Source organism: Hemicordylus capensis, chromosome 5 (assembly GCF_027244095.1).
Source record: "Hemicordylus capensis ecotype Gifberg chromosome 5, rHemCap1.1.pri, whole genome shotgun sequence".
In the NCBI taxonomy this organism is placed as follows: Eukaryota; Metazoa; Chordata; class Lepidosauria; order Squamata; family Cordylidae; genus Hemicordylus; species Hemicordylus capensis.
The window spans coordinates 124,858,340-124,869,391 of NC_069661.1; positions in this window are offsets into that span (position 1 = coordinate 124,858,340).

Below are 11,052 nucleotides of genomic sequence, written 5' to 3' on the forward strand. Positions count from 1 at the left end.
CAGTAACCAGTAAAAAGAAACACAACAGCGAGCAGGCGGGAGGGCTGCCAGCCTGGCCGGCCAGATGGCAGCGGGCTTCCTCAGCTTTTGGTCTGGCCCAGGTCGAGAGAGGCAGCTTTTGGTCTGCCTAGGTCGAGAGAGGCAAGCGAGGGGACCGGGACGCTAAAAGGAAGGAGAGCGCCGGTGGCGCTTCAAAACGTGGGAGAGCGTCTTCTTTTCTTAGACCCATGTGCTGAGCACAATGCTAGCTAAGCCGTCGTTTCAGGGCGGCTTTGCCCTTAATGTCAGAAAAGGAAGACACATGCTCTTCAGGGAGGTCTCCGGATCCCATTCGCACACCTATATCCTGCAGAAGGGTTTTTGAACCCATCTGGGAAGCCAGATGTTGTTGTGTGTTCCAACACAATCTCATCCTAGGATCATTAGGGGAGAAAAACTCTTGCAAATACTCCCCACCCCATTGTGCTAATTACCTCTCTCACCTTGAGTCAAAGCTCTTCGAAAAACCAGATATGAAGTAATATAACAACATAAAGAAAGAGTCACAGCCAGGGGTGTAGCTATAACTGAGAGAATGGGTTAAAGAACCCAGCCCCCCCCCCAAGCTCCTGAGGGCCCCCAAGCTCCACCCCTCCCTATCTTCTTCATTATTTCCCTCACTCCAAGGGGCTGCTGGAGAGAGGGGTGAACACAGCCGCTCTGCCCTAGCTATGCCTCTAGTCACAGCTTGGGTAGAGGGCATACTTTGCATGCAAAAGGTGCTACAAAGTTCAATCACTAGCATCTCCAGATCCCTTTCCCAGACAGCAGGCCTTAATCTGGAATTAAGAGGGATGGAATACTACCAGTTACGGAGCATCAGAGATGCACACTTGGGTAATTTGGGAGCCTGGACCGTTAGGCGTTTGGACCGCCCCTCCCACTAGACCCCACTGCTGCAAGTTAAGCATCATTCCCTACACATACACACACCATGACACACACCGAAGCTATTCTCATGATCACTGAAAAGCGGGCTAAGGGACCTTAGCCCATTTTCTAGGGATCACGGGAACCACCAGGCTCACAGGCGAGCCCAGTGTTCCCAAGGCGGCTAGCCTGCCTAATTACCCCTCCCCTTAGATGAAGTTAATGGAGCGAGTGCTCCGTTAACCTCATCTTTTTGCTCGTGTGTAGCCACGGCGTGCGGCAACACATGAGGAGACCCCCGGCTGGGAGGCTGCAAGCAGGGCTCGGGGGTCTCTCCAGGATGCCCCACACACTCATGCAGGGCATATTGGAACTTACGGGGGTCACACAGCCTCTGATCCCCACAGCCCCCGCTGGCTCCATGACGGAGCCGGCAGTTGTGCAGGCGGCTGATCTGGCCGCCCCACAGAACCCCCTCCGGCATTTCACACCGATTGTGTGAAGCGCCTCACTGTATTTTTAATACATGTGTTCTTGTGGGCACAAACTGCAACTGAACTCACAAGCATGTAAGAAGATAAAACAGGTATATTTGTGCAAATATGCATTAGCAGAAACATTTCAACACACAACTTAATTCCCATCCCTCTGTCTCAAAAGCATCCGGCACAGATCATAATCACACTCGGCCACCCAGCACAGTGTGGACCAGCAGGGTCATATCCAATATTTGAATTTGCCCACAAACCTGATGCAAAAAGTGGAATTTTTTACCCCCGATATAAATCAGGCTAAACTCCAAGGTGCAATGAAAATCCAAATCTTGTCTGGAGTGCTCCCTAATACCTCACAGGGACTTTGATGTAAATCTGGCCGATCTGTGAATGCACACCTGCCCTTCCAAAGTAAAATCACAATCTGGAAGGACTCCAGGTAGGTGTGGACAGGGCTGTCTTTAGGGCAAGGCAAGCAGGGTGACCTCCCAGGGCCCCACACACTTGTTGCAGCCATTAAAATTAGCTGGAAGGGAGCCCTGCACTGGCTGATTTGCCCCAGACCTGCACCCGGGGCAAATGTTTCTCTCTAAGATTTCCCTGAGAGTGAGAAATCCCCATCTGAAACCTTGAGAGTCACTGCCAGCCAGAGTAGTGATACTGATGTAGGTGGCGCAGTGTCTTCACTCAGGCAGTTTTTCAGGTACTGAGTACTTTTTCTTCACCAGTAAGTAACTGCAGCATCTTTCTCCTCCCCACTTTGAATAAAGGTGCAGAATGTTTTCCCAAGCAGTTGGCAGGTCCAAGACCTCTCTTTTAGAAATTAACCACTATCCTACTTCCCTTGACAACTTCTCTTTTCTGAGAATAGAGGTGTGTGTGTGTGTGTGTGTGTGTGTGTGTGTGTGTGTGTGTAGAAGAATTAAAACTTAACACATATGGTGGCATTCCTATCCCACCACCAAACATTATATTGATACTCCATGCCCTCACACTGCCTCACTTGCTCCATGAAAATCAGATGGAACTGGCCTGAAAGGAGGCTTCTAGCAGAAAGGTTTTTTAAATCTCAGCAGTGGTGCCCCAAGTGCACCAGACATCCACAGGGAGCACAACAACTGCTGTGATCCTTGCTAGCTCAAGTGACAAGTCTGGGACTTGCAGCAGGATCTACAGACATGGTCCCTCTGGGACTGATGCTGAGAGACCCAGCATTACTTGGACTCAGCTTCCCACAATTCTGGTTTAAATCTACAGCATCAAGCCATCTGGAGGGTGGGGGTGGAGAACTACTGTCATCACATCATGCTGTAAATTTAAACCAGTCTGCAATTATTTAAGCCTTTCTACACCCACTCCCCAAAAGGAAATCAGATGGAACTGATTTCTGTGAGGGAGCTGAGCATTTTCTCTTCCACAGTGACACAGCAACCAAATTCATATTGAAGGAAGGAGAGAAAAATTATGTCTTGCAAGTGGGGAAGGGCAGTAGCAGTTTTTTTGCTATGGAAAGCAACGTTTCCTTGCAATGAGGGAAACACAACCCTCTTTTTTTTTGCAAACCAAACTAATATCCCACCCTCAGATAATCATCTGAGATAATCTTTAAGTAGTCTAAAGATAGATATAGATCAATGTGAATAGATCTATCTATGTAAATGCATATACTTGGCGATCTGGATTGTGATCCATTGTATCCATAAGAACTGGGTTTCTGCGCCTGCACAGGGACCTCCCGGGCTGACTAGCTAGCTCCTCTTTGCGCCCCGCCCGTCTGCACGTGCTCTGCTTATTCCGTTGGAATTGACGGTTGGGGCGCTTCTCCTTCAGTTTTCTCTTGACCGCCAAAGCGTATACACCTCTTGGCTGTTGCTCCTCATAGAGAAAATTAGGACTGTTTTTTGACTACTCTATTGCTTATCGATTACTGTTTGAAAACTCGGATTGAATCTCGGAACGGAAAACGACTTGCTTCTTTGGACTTTGTCTTTAACTTTACGAAAGATTAAGGATTAAACGGCTTTGACCCGGATCGGCAAACGGACTTGTTAACGGTTTTTGGATTGTTTGTTACCATACTCGCTTCCTGTGGCTGACTGAAACAGTTGCGAGCGGGATGGAAACTAAGAAAACTTTCAAGCGCTGTGAAAAATGCCGGGCAAAATTGCCCTCCACTGATTACCATGCCGCTTGCTTGATGTGTCTGGGAGAGGAACATAACACGGCTGCGTGCAAAATTTGCTGTTCCTTCTCGAAACAGACAAGGCAGAACAGAGCTTTGAGGCTACGAGCGGCGTTATATGAGGAAGCTCTTCGGCCGCCGACGCCGAGGCCTTCGACGTCGACCAGCTCCGGATCAATGTCGGGGATGCCTTCGATGTCGAAGGCACGTGAAACATCGGGCTCTCCGAAGCCGAGTTCCAGCGGGTCTGCCGAGGTGCAGTCTAAAGTCGCTGTGGATACTCTATTTAAGAAACCGAAGGAAGTCTCTAGGAAGCGAAAGCACAGAGACAAAGATCGTCGTGCATTGGAGAAGGAAGATCGGCACCGAGAGACGCCTCGTCAGCGAACTCCTTCACCGGCTGCGGTGCAGGTCTATGACGATGACTCGGCTGAGTCTCCTGAGGCACCGCCATCTATGTCGACGGTTGGTATAACAGTGTCTTCAACATCGACTTCGACGTCGACACCGACCCAACTCTCCATGGCCCCTATATCAACATCGACATCGGGATTGATGCCGAGACCGACAACATTGGAGTCGAGGTCAATGCCGACAGCTGCGCATTCGCTCGTCCCGCTATCGGAGTCTACAACGCTTGACCAGATGATGTATACAGCGCCTCCGACATTGACGATGCCGGAACAGTTTTTGAATATGGGCTCCACTCCTTCGTTGATGTTGACGGCATCGACGTTGAGAACTGTTCCTCATCTGCTATCGCCAGCAATTACGCCAGCTCAGTCTCCCTCGACACCGAGGACTCCAGGGCTGGCTGGATGAGATGACAGCCTACGGGAACTCTTGGAGTTGACTTCCAGCACCCCTTCGGCTGCAAATTTTTGTGTGTTTGTGTCTATGGACTTGGACGAGGGTCCGGTGCCTAACCAGCCACGTGAGCAGGGACCTGTGGAAGGGTTCCCAACACCGTCGATTCAACCAACCCATACTTGTGGGTTTCGACATAATCTCCCTAATGACTATGCAGAGTTTTTACGCTGGAAGGCAGAGCAGGGCATGCGTGCAGGAACGCAGCCAGTGGATGCTACTCAACCGCTGGTGGTACCAGAGCCACAGGTGGCAACTCCTGCCCAGATAACAGCTCCTGCCCGAGTAACACCTATGGGTTTGACAGCTCCAGCTCAGGTGGCAATGCCGACTCAGGCTCCAGCAATCAATTTGCCTGTACAGCAACAGTTAACTCAAGCTCAAACTTACCTTGCGGTGAACCCTCAGCTAGTAGACATCCATCCTCGGCCGCCAGAGAAGCCTGCGGGTAAAAGGAAGAGAAAAGCTACGCCTCCGCCTTCTGAACCATCCTCGTCTCCCTCTGATGATAGTGGAGATGACGAATCTGGCCCTAGTTCTGAAGGAGATAATATCAGCCGCAGATCGGACCCACCGTCAGATGTTCCTCCTAAGCTCTCAACCTCTCCAACTGAGGAATTGAAAGCCTATCATGTCCTATTAAGGGACGTTGCAGAGGCGCTAGGAATGGACATAAAATCCCCGGATGCTGATGTTGCGGAACCCGTCTATAATATGATGAGGAGCTCCAAGACATCGCACCCTGTTGCCCTCACCATGATTCCGGGCGTAAGTAAGGCCGCCAAGGTGGCATGGGACACGGTGGGAGTCGGGGCCCCGACCTCTAAACGTATTGAAAATTTGTATAGGGTGACTGAGCAGGATAACACTTACCTACTACAACACCCCGTGCCAAACTCCTTGGTTGTGAGTTGCACATCATCATCTAAGGGTGCACACCGTCATTCCACGCCAGGAGATAAAGAAGGCAGGAAGATCGATGTTATGGGTCGCAAAATCTATAGCACCTCCTGTCTAGCAATACGTATAGCTAATTATGCGGCGTGCATGGCAAGATATAACCATCTTCTTTGGGATGCTTTAATGCAGGATTCGGCATCGTTATCTCCAGAGCAATTTCAATGGAGATTTAATGATACTTTTGAAAAGACTACGGCTGTTACACGCCAACAATTAAGTGCCTTTAAACACTTGTCTGAGACTGAATCTAGGGCAATGGTGACAGCAGTAAGTTTGCGGAGGCATGCATGGCTGCGTTCGGCGAGCCTGCAGGCCGATATGAAAGAGAAAGTGGAGTCTTTACCCTTTGATGGAAAGGGTTTATTCCACGAGGAAACAGACTCGTCAGTGGAGACTTTGAAAAAGTCAAAATTCACGGCGTGTACATTCATGACACCTTCAAGTGGGTCCAGCACATCTTCGCAAACCCGTACTTACTATCAGTGAAAGCCTGAGAGGTATCGTGACAGAAGGGAGTACAGGAAACAATATAAACCCTATCAGCGCAATAGGGGATTCAACCATAAGGCTAAAGGGAAAACTGCTCGGCAAGGTGATAAGGACACCACGAAGCAGAACTTTTGACAGGATTGTCCGTCCATGGCACTATTGTCCCAGCAACCAGACGCTTCAAATTCCGGCACCGCCAAAGGAGACATCCAGGACTCAAAACATCGGCCCTGTAGTTGCCAGGTACAACATCAAACTGGCAAGCCGTGCTCAAGCATGGCACAACATAACATCCGATCACTGGGTTCTAAGGATAGTTCAGACGGGATATGCATTGGAATTCGAGAAAAGGCCTCCTTTTTCGGGGCTGGTTCACACGCCAGCCACAGAAGTTCTCCAGGAGGAAGTCAGGGTGTTGCTGGAAAAACAAGCAATTGCACCAGTGCAATGGACGGACAGGCTGAAAGGTTACTATTCCCATTATTTTCAGATTCCCAAGAGAGATGGGGGAATCAGAGCAATAATGGACCTGAGAGGTCTCAACCTTTACATACGGACCAGGAAATTCAGAATGGTGACTTTACAGGGCATTCTTCCCCTGTTGGTCGACAAGCGTTGGGCGGTGACCCTGGATCTGAAAGACGCCTACTTCCACATAGGGATCCAGGGGAGTCACCGCAAATATCTCAGGTTTACGGTAGGGGCACAGATTTATCAGTATGCGGTGCTGCCCTTTGGACTCTCCATGGCGCCCAGAGTATTCACCAAGGTGATGGCAGTGGTAGTGGCATACCTCAGGACACGGGGCCTAAGGCTCTATCCATACTTGGACGATTGGCTGGTGGTGAGCCACGACAAGGGCATGCTAGTTCATCTGGTGCAGGAGTTGTTGGACTTATTACAGGACCTCGGGATCAATGTGAATCGGAAGAAGTCGAGGCTGGAACCAAGAACCAGTTTAGATTTCATTGGAGCAGTTCTGAACCTGGAAAAGCAAAGGGCATTCTTACCGGAGGAACGGGTTGCTCAGATACGGACTCTCATACTGCTCTTTCAGAGGTCGCCATGACAGCCAGTGGTTCAAATCCAACGATTGTTGGGATTGATGGCATCTTGCACCGCGACAGTGGAACACACACGGCTCCACATGCGCACGTTGCAGCATTGGTTTCTCCGAAATTTCCGACCCAATGTGGATGGCCAGAATATGCATTTAACACTGCCGCCGTGTACTCTTGCCAGCCTACAGTGGTGGCTGGATCGGAACAATTTGGAGATGGGAGTTGGATTTGTGTCCAGAATACCCACCTCACAGATAACGACCGATGCATCAATGACAGGTTGGGGTGCGCATTGCGCCGGGACCTGCGTCCAGGGCCAATGGACTCAATTACAAAGTCGCCAACATATAAATTACTTGGAACTAATGGCTGTGTTCTTGGGGTTGAGGGCGTTCGAACCAATGATACAGGGGAGAACAGTACAACTAGAGTTACAACACAACGGCAATTGCCTACCTCAACCACCAAGGGGGGACAGTGTCCTTATCTCTTTGCCTGCTAGCACAGAAGATATGGGATTGGTGCGTACAGCATTCAGTGCACCCACTGGCGATCCACATAAGGGGTGTGGAGAACTGTCTGGCCGACAGGCTCAGCAGAGACATCAGCTTCAATCAGAGACACGAGTGGGAGATAAACCCCTTACAACTGGAAAGGGTGTTCATAACCTGGGGGGTCCCATCGATAGACATGTTTGCCACGACTGCCAACAGAAAGTGTGCCAACTTCTGTTCACGTGCGGGCATAGGCCAAGGATCACTGGGAGATGCTTTTCAGCATACGTGGAGAACAGGACTGGTTTACCTATTTCCCCCGCTACCGTTGATGGGTCGTGTAATTGCAAGAATAATGCGAGACAAGGCAAGGTGCATACTCCTGGCCCCATGGTGGCCACGCCAGCCATGGTTTGCCACACTTCTACAAATGTCAGGGTCAACTTATTACAGGTTCCCTCGGGTTCCAGACCTGTTGCAAAGAGAACAGGGAAGGGTGTTACACCCTGAAGTGCAGTCACTGAAGATGACCGCCTGGAGGATCAACTTCTGAAGGACATTTTACTAAATAGCAGGCGTGAGACGACTAGACGCAGCTACGCCTGTAAATGGCGGCGCTTCAGAGTCTATATGAAAGGAAAGGGTGTAGCGCCCATGCATGCAACATCGCGTGACGTGCTGCGTTACCTGACTTCACTAAAAATGAATGGCTTGGTGAATGTGTCCATCAAACTACATTTGGCAGCGATCTCTTCAAAACACAAGGGATGGGATGGGTACACAGTCTTCGCCCACCCAGAATGCAAGCGTTTCCTAAAGGGAGTTAATAATCTATACCCACCTGTTCGTAGTCCAGTGGAACAATGGAGTCTGTCCTTAGTGCTCTCTGCCCTGACTGAAGCCCCATTTGAGCCGCTGGCGTCTATCCCAATAAAGTGTCTGACTCTGAAGGTTGCCTTCCTAGTGGCCATAACATCGGCAAAAAGGGTAGGCTAAATGACAGCCTTGAGGATGGACAAACCGTACACTCAGTTCTATCCACACAAGGTGGTGTTGCGTTTTGATCCAAAATTCCTACCTAAAGTGGTGTCGGAGTTCCACCTGAATCAGGACATAGTATTGCCCACTTTTTTCGCCAATGCGGAGTCGGACTTGGAAAGGGCACTCCACACATTGGATGTGTGAAGGGCACTCCTGTATTATTTAGAAAGGACTCATGAATTTAGGAGAACTAAAAAGTTGTTTGTCACCTTTAGGGGATGTAGCAAGGGCCGTCCAGTTTCACGACAGAGACTTGCACATTGGCTTGTAGAGCTCATATTTCTGGCCTATAAGAGCCAGAAAGTGACACCGCCAAGGACGGTGCATGCGCACTCTACCAGAGCTTATGCGACATCCGCAGCGCATCTGTCAGGCATTAGACTGGCAGACGTCTGCTTGGCGGCAACATGGTCATCACATCTGCCATTCGTTAAACATTATGCACTGGATCTGCGAATGGCTAAGGAGGCAAATTTTGGGAGGTCTGTCTTGAAGCGAGTGTTGGCATAGCTATGGGTCTTCTGCACCCGCCTCCTTATGGGGTAGCTTGCTAAACACCCAGTTCTTATGGATACAATGGATCACAATCCAGATAAACAGGTTGCTTACCTGTAACTAATGATCTGGATGTGATCCGTTGTATTCATAAGTCCCTCCCAGCCGGCCCCACTGCAGAATGTAGGCGTTGGTGCTTCCTAATATGCGGGTCGTCACGGTGTGGCGGTCTGCAAGAAAACTGAAGGAGAAGCGCCCCAACCGTCAATTCCAACGGAATAAGCAGAGAACGTGCAGACGGGCGGGGCACAAAGAGGAGCTAGCTAGTCAGCCCGGGAGGTCCCTGCGCAGGCGCAGAAACCCAGTTCTTATGAATACAACGGATCACATCCAGATCATTAGTTACAGGTAAGCAACCTGTTTTTATAAAAACAGATGCAACTGATGTAAGACAAAGAACTCAAGTTATCAGTCTCCTTTTATAAACAGTTAAACAGATTTTACAAATCTGAGTCAATAATGAGCAGTTTCTGCTGACCTCAGGATGACAACAAGTTGCATTTTCAGACAGCAGGCTTTACTGCAGGTTTACTTCAAGTTTGAATTTGCCCCCCAGAAAACAATGCAAAAAGTGGATTTTTAACCCCAGGTTTTTTTAACCCCACCATTGCATGGGGGGTTAAAAGAATCCATGCCACTATGCCTAGGGTGTGGCCACACCTGGCACCCCAGCCACACCCCTACGTCTGACATCAGATGCTCAGGGGGTGTGGTCATGTTTGCAAATGGGGCCATGCACCCCATTTGCGAGTAAATTACAGCCAGTGCTGCATTTGCAGCAGTGGCCGGTAGTTCCTTTCCCTACTTGTAAAGGCAGGCACGTTCCCAGCTAGGGTGGGGACCTAACGCCAACTGAAGCTTCTCAAGAACACGACCATGCCCCCTGCGCGTCTGACATCAGATGCAGGGGTGTGGCTGGGGCGGCAGGGGCCACCAGCAGCGGGCTGGGCAGGGGCCATCAATGTTCTCAGCACACCACTGACCCAGACATAAATTGGCCTATGTTCCAATGCCTAATGAAAAACCCAAATCATGTGTGGAGTGCTCCCCAAAAGCTTGCAGGGACTTCGGGGTAAATCTGGCTGATATGTTAACGCACACCCTCCATTCCAGAGGAGAAGCGAGCTCAAAGCCTGTCTGGAAATGCTCAGGGGGTTAATCAGGACTTCTAAAATGCAGATAATTGCAGGATTGTGTTATAACTAGAATAAATTCTAGCCCTTGTCACATGTTCAGGGAATTGTAGTTCACTCACACATGAAAGTGTACACAAGCTGAGCAAAAAACTGGCTGCCATACACAGGGTATATAAATCAGGCCTTGGTTTTGCAGTTTTTTGCGCTTTTTTGTACTCATGTCAGAGTGTGTGGCTGCTATGTTGTCCTCTTAGTGGCATGCATCCCCAAACAATCCTCAGCTGTGGTGTGCATTGAGTCATTTGCATTGTTAAAAAATAGTTGATTTACATTAAGTGCATTGTTAAAGGTACAAGTCTAGCACAATGTGTCCACTAAAGAACTTTTTTGATGGACAATTATTGCCCTCAGTGACTAGAGCAATAACTCTGCTGCAAAGTGATGGTATTTGGACCTGCCTCACCACAGCCTGGTTGAAGAATACTCATCTAAGCTAGCAATTTTTATGTAGAAAATGGCCAAGATAGGAACCTTTACTTTAACAAGCATAAGGTATATATGTACGTATGTAGGTAGGTAGGTAGGTAAAACATATTTGTATACCACCCAAAATGCAAGTCTCTGGGTGGTTAACAGCAAATAATGTAGAATGTAGTGTTGGGTTTGTGATTATTTAGCAAAGCACCAAGGAAGCTAGCACTCCAGTTACAGAGTGCAGAGTTTAGTTGTTGCAGCTAAAGTAATCTGCATGGAGATCGCTGTAGAATCTAAACTAAATAGGTTTATTAGTGAAATGCATTTGGGATAGAAAAGACCTAGCCTATGTATCAGCTACATAATGAATAGGTAGGGGGAGGAAGAGAT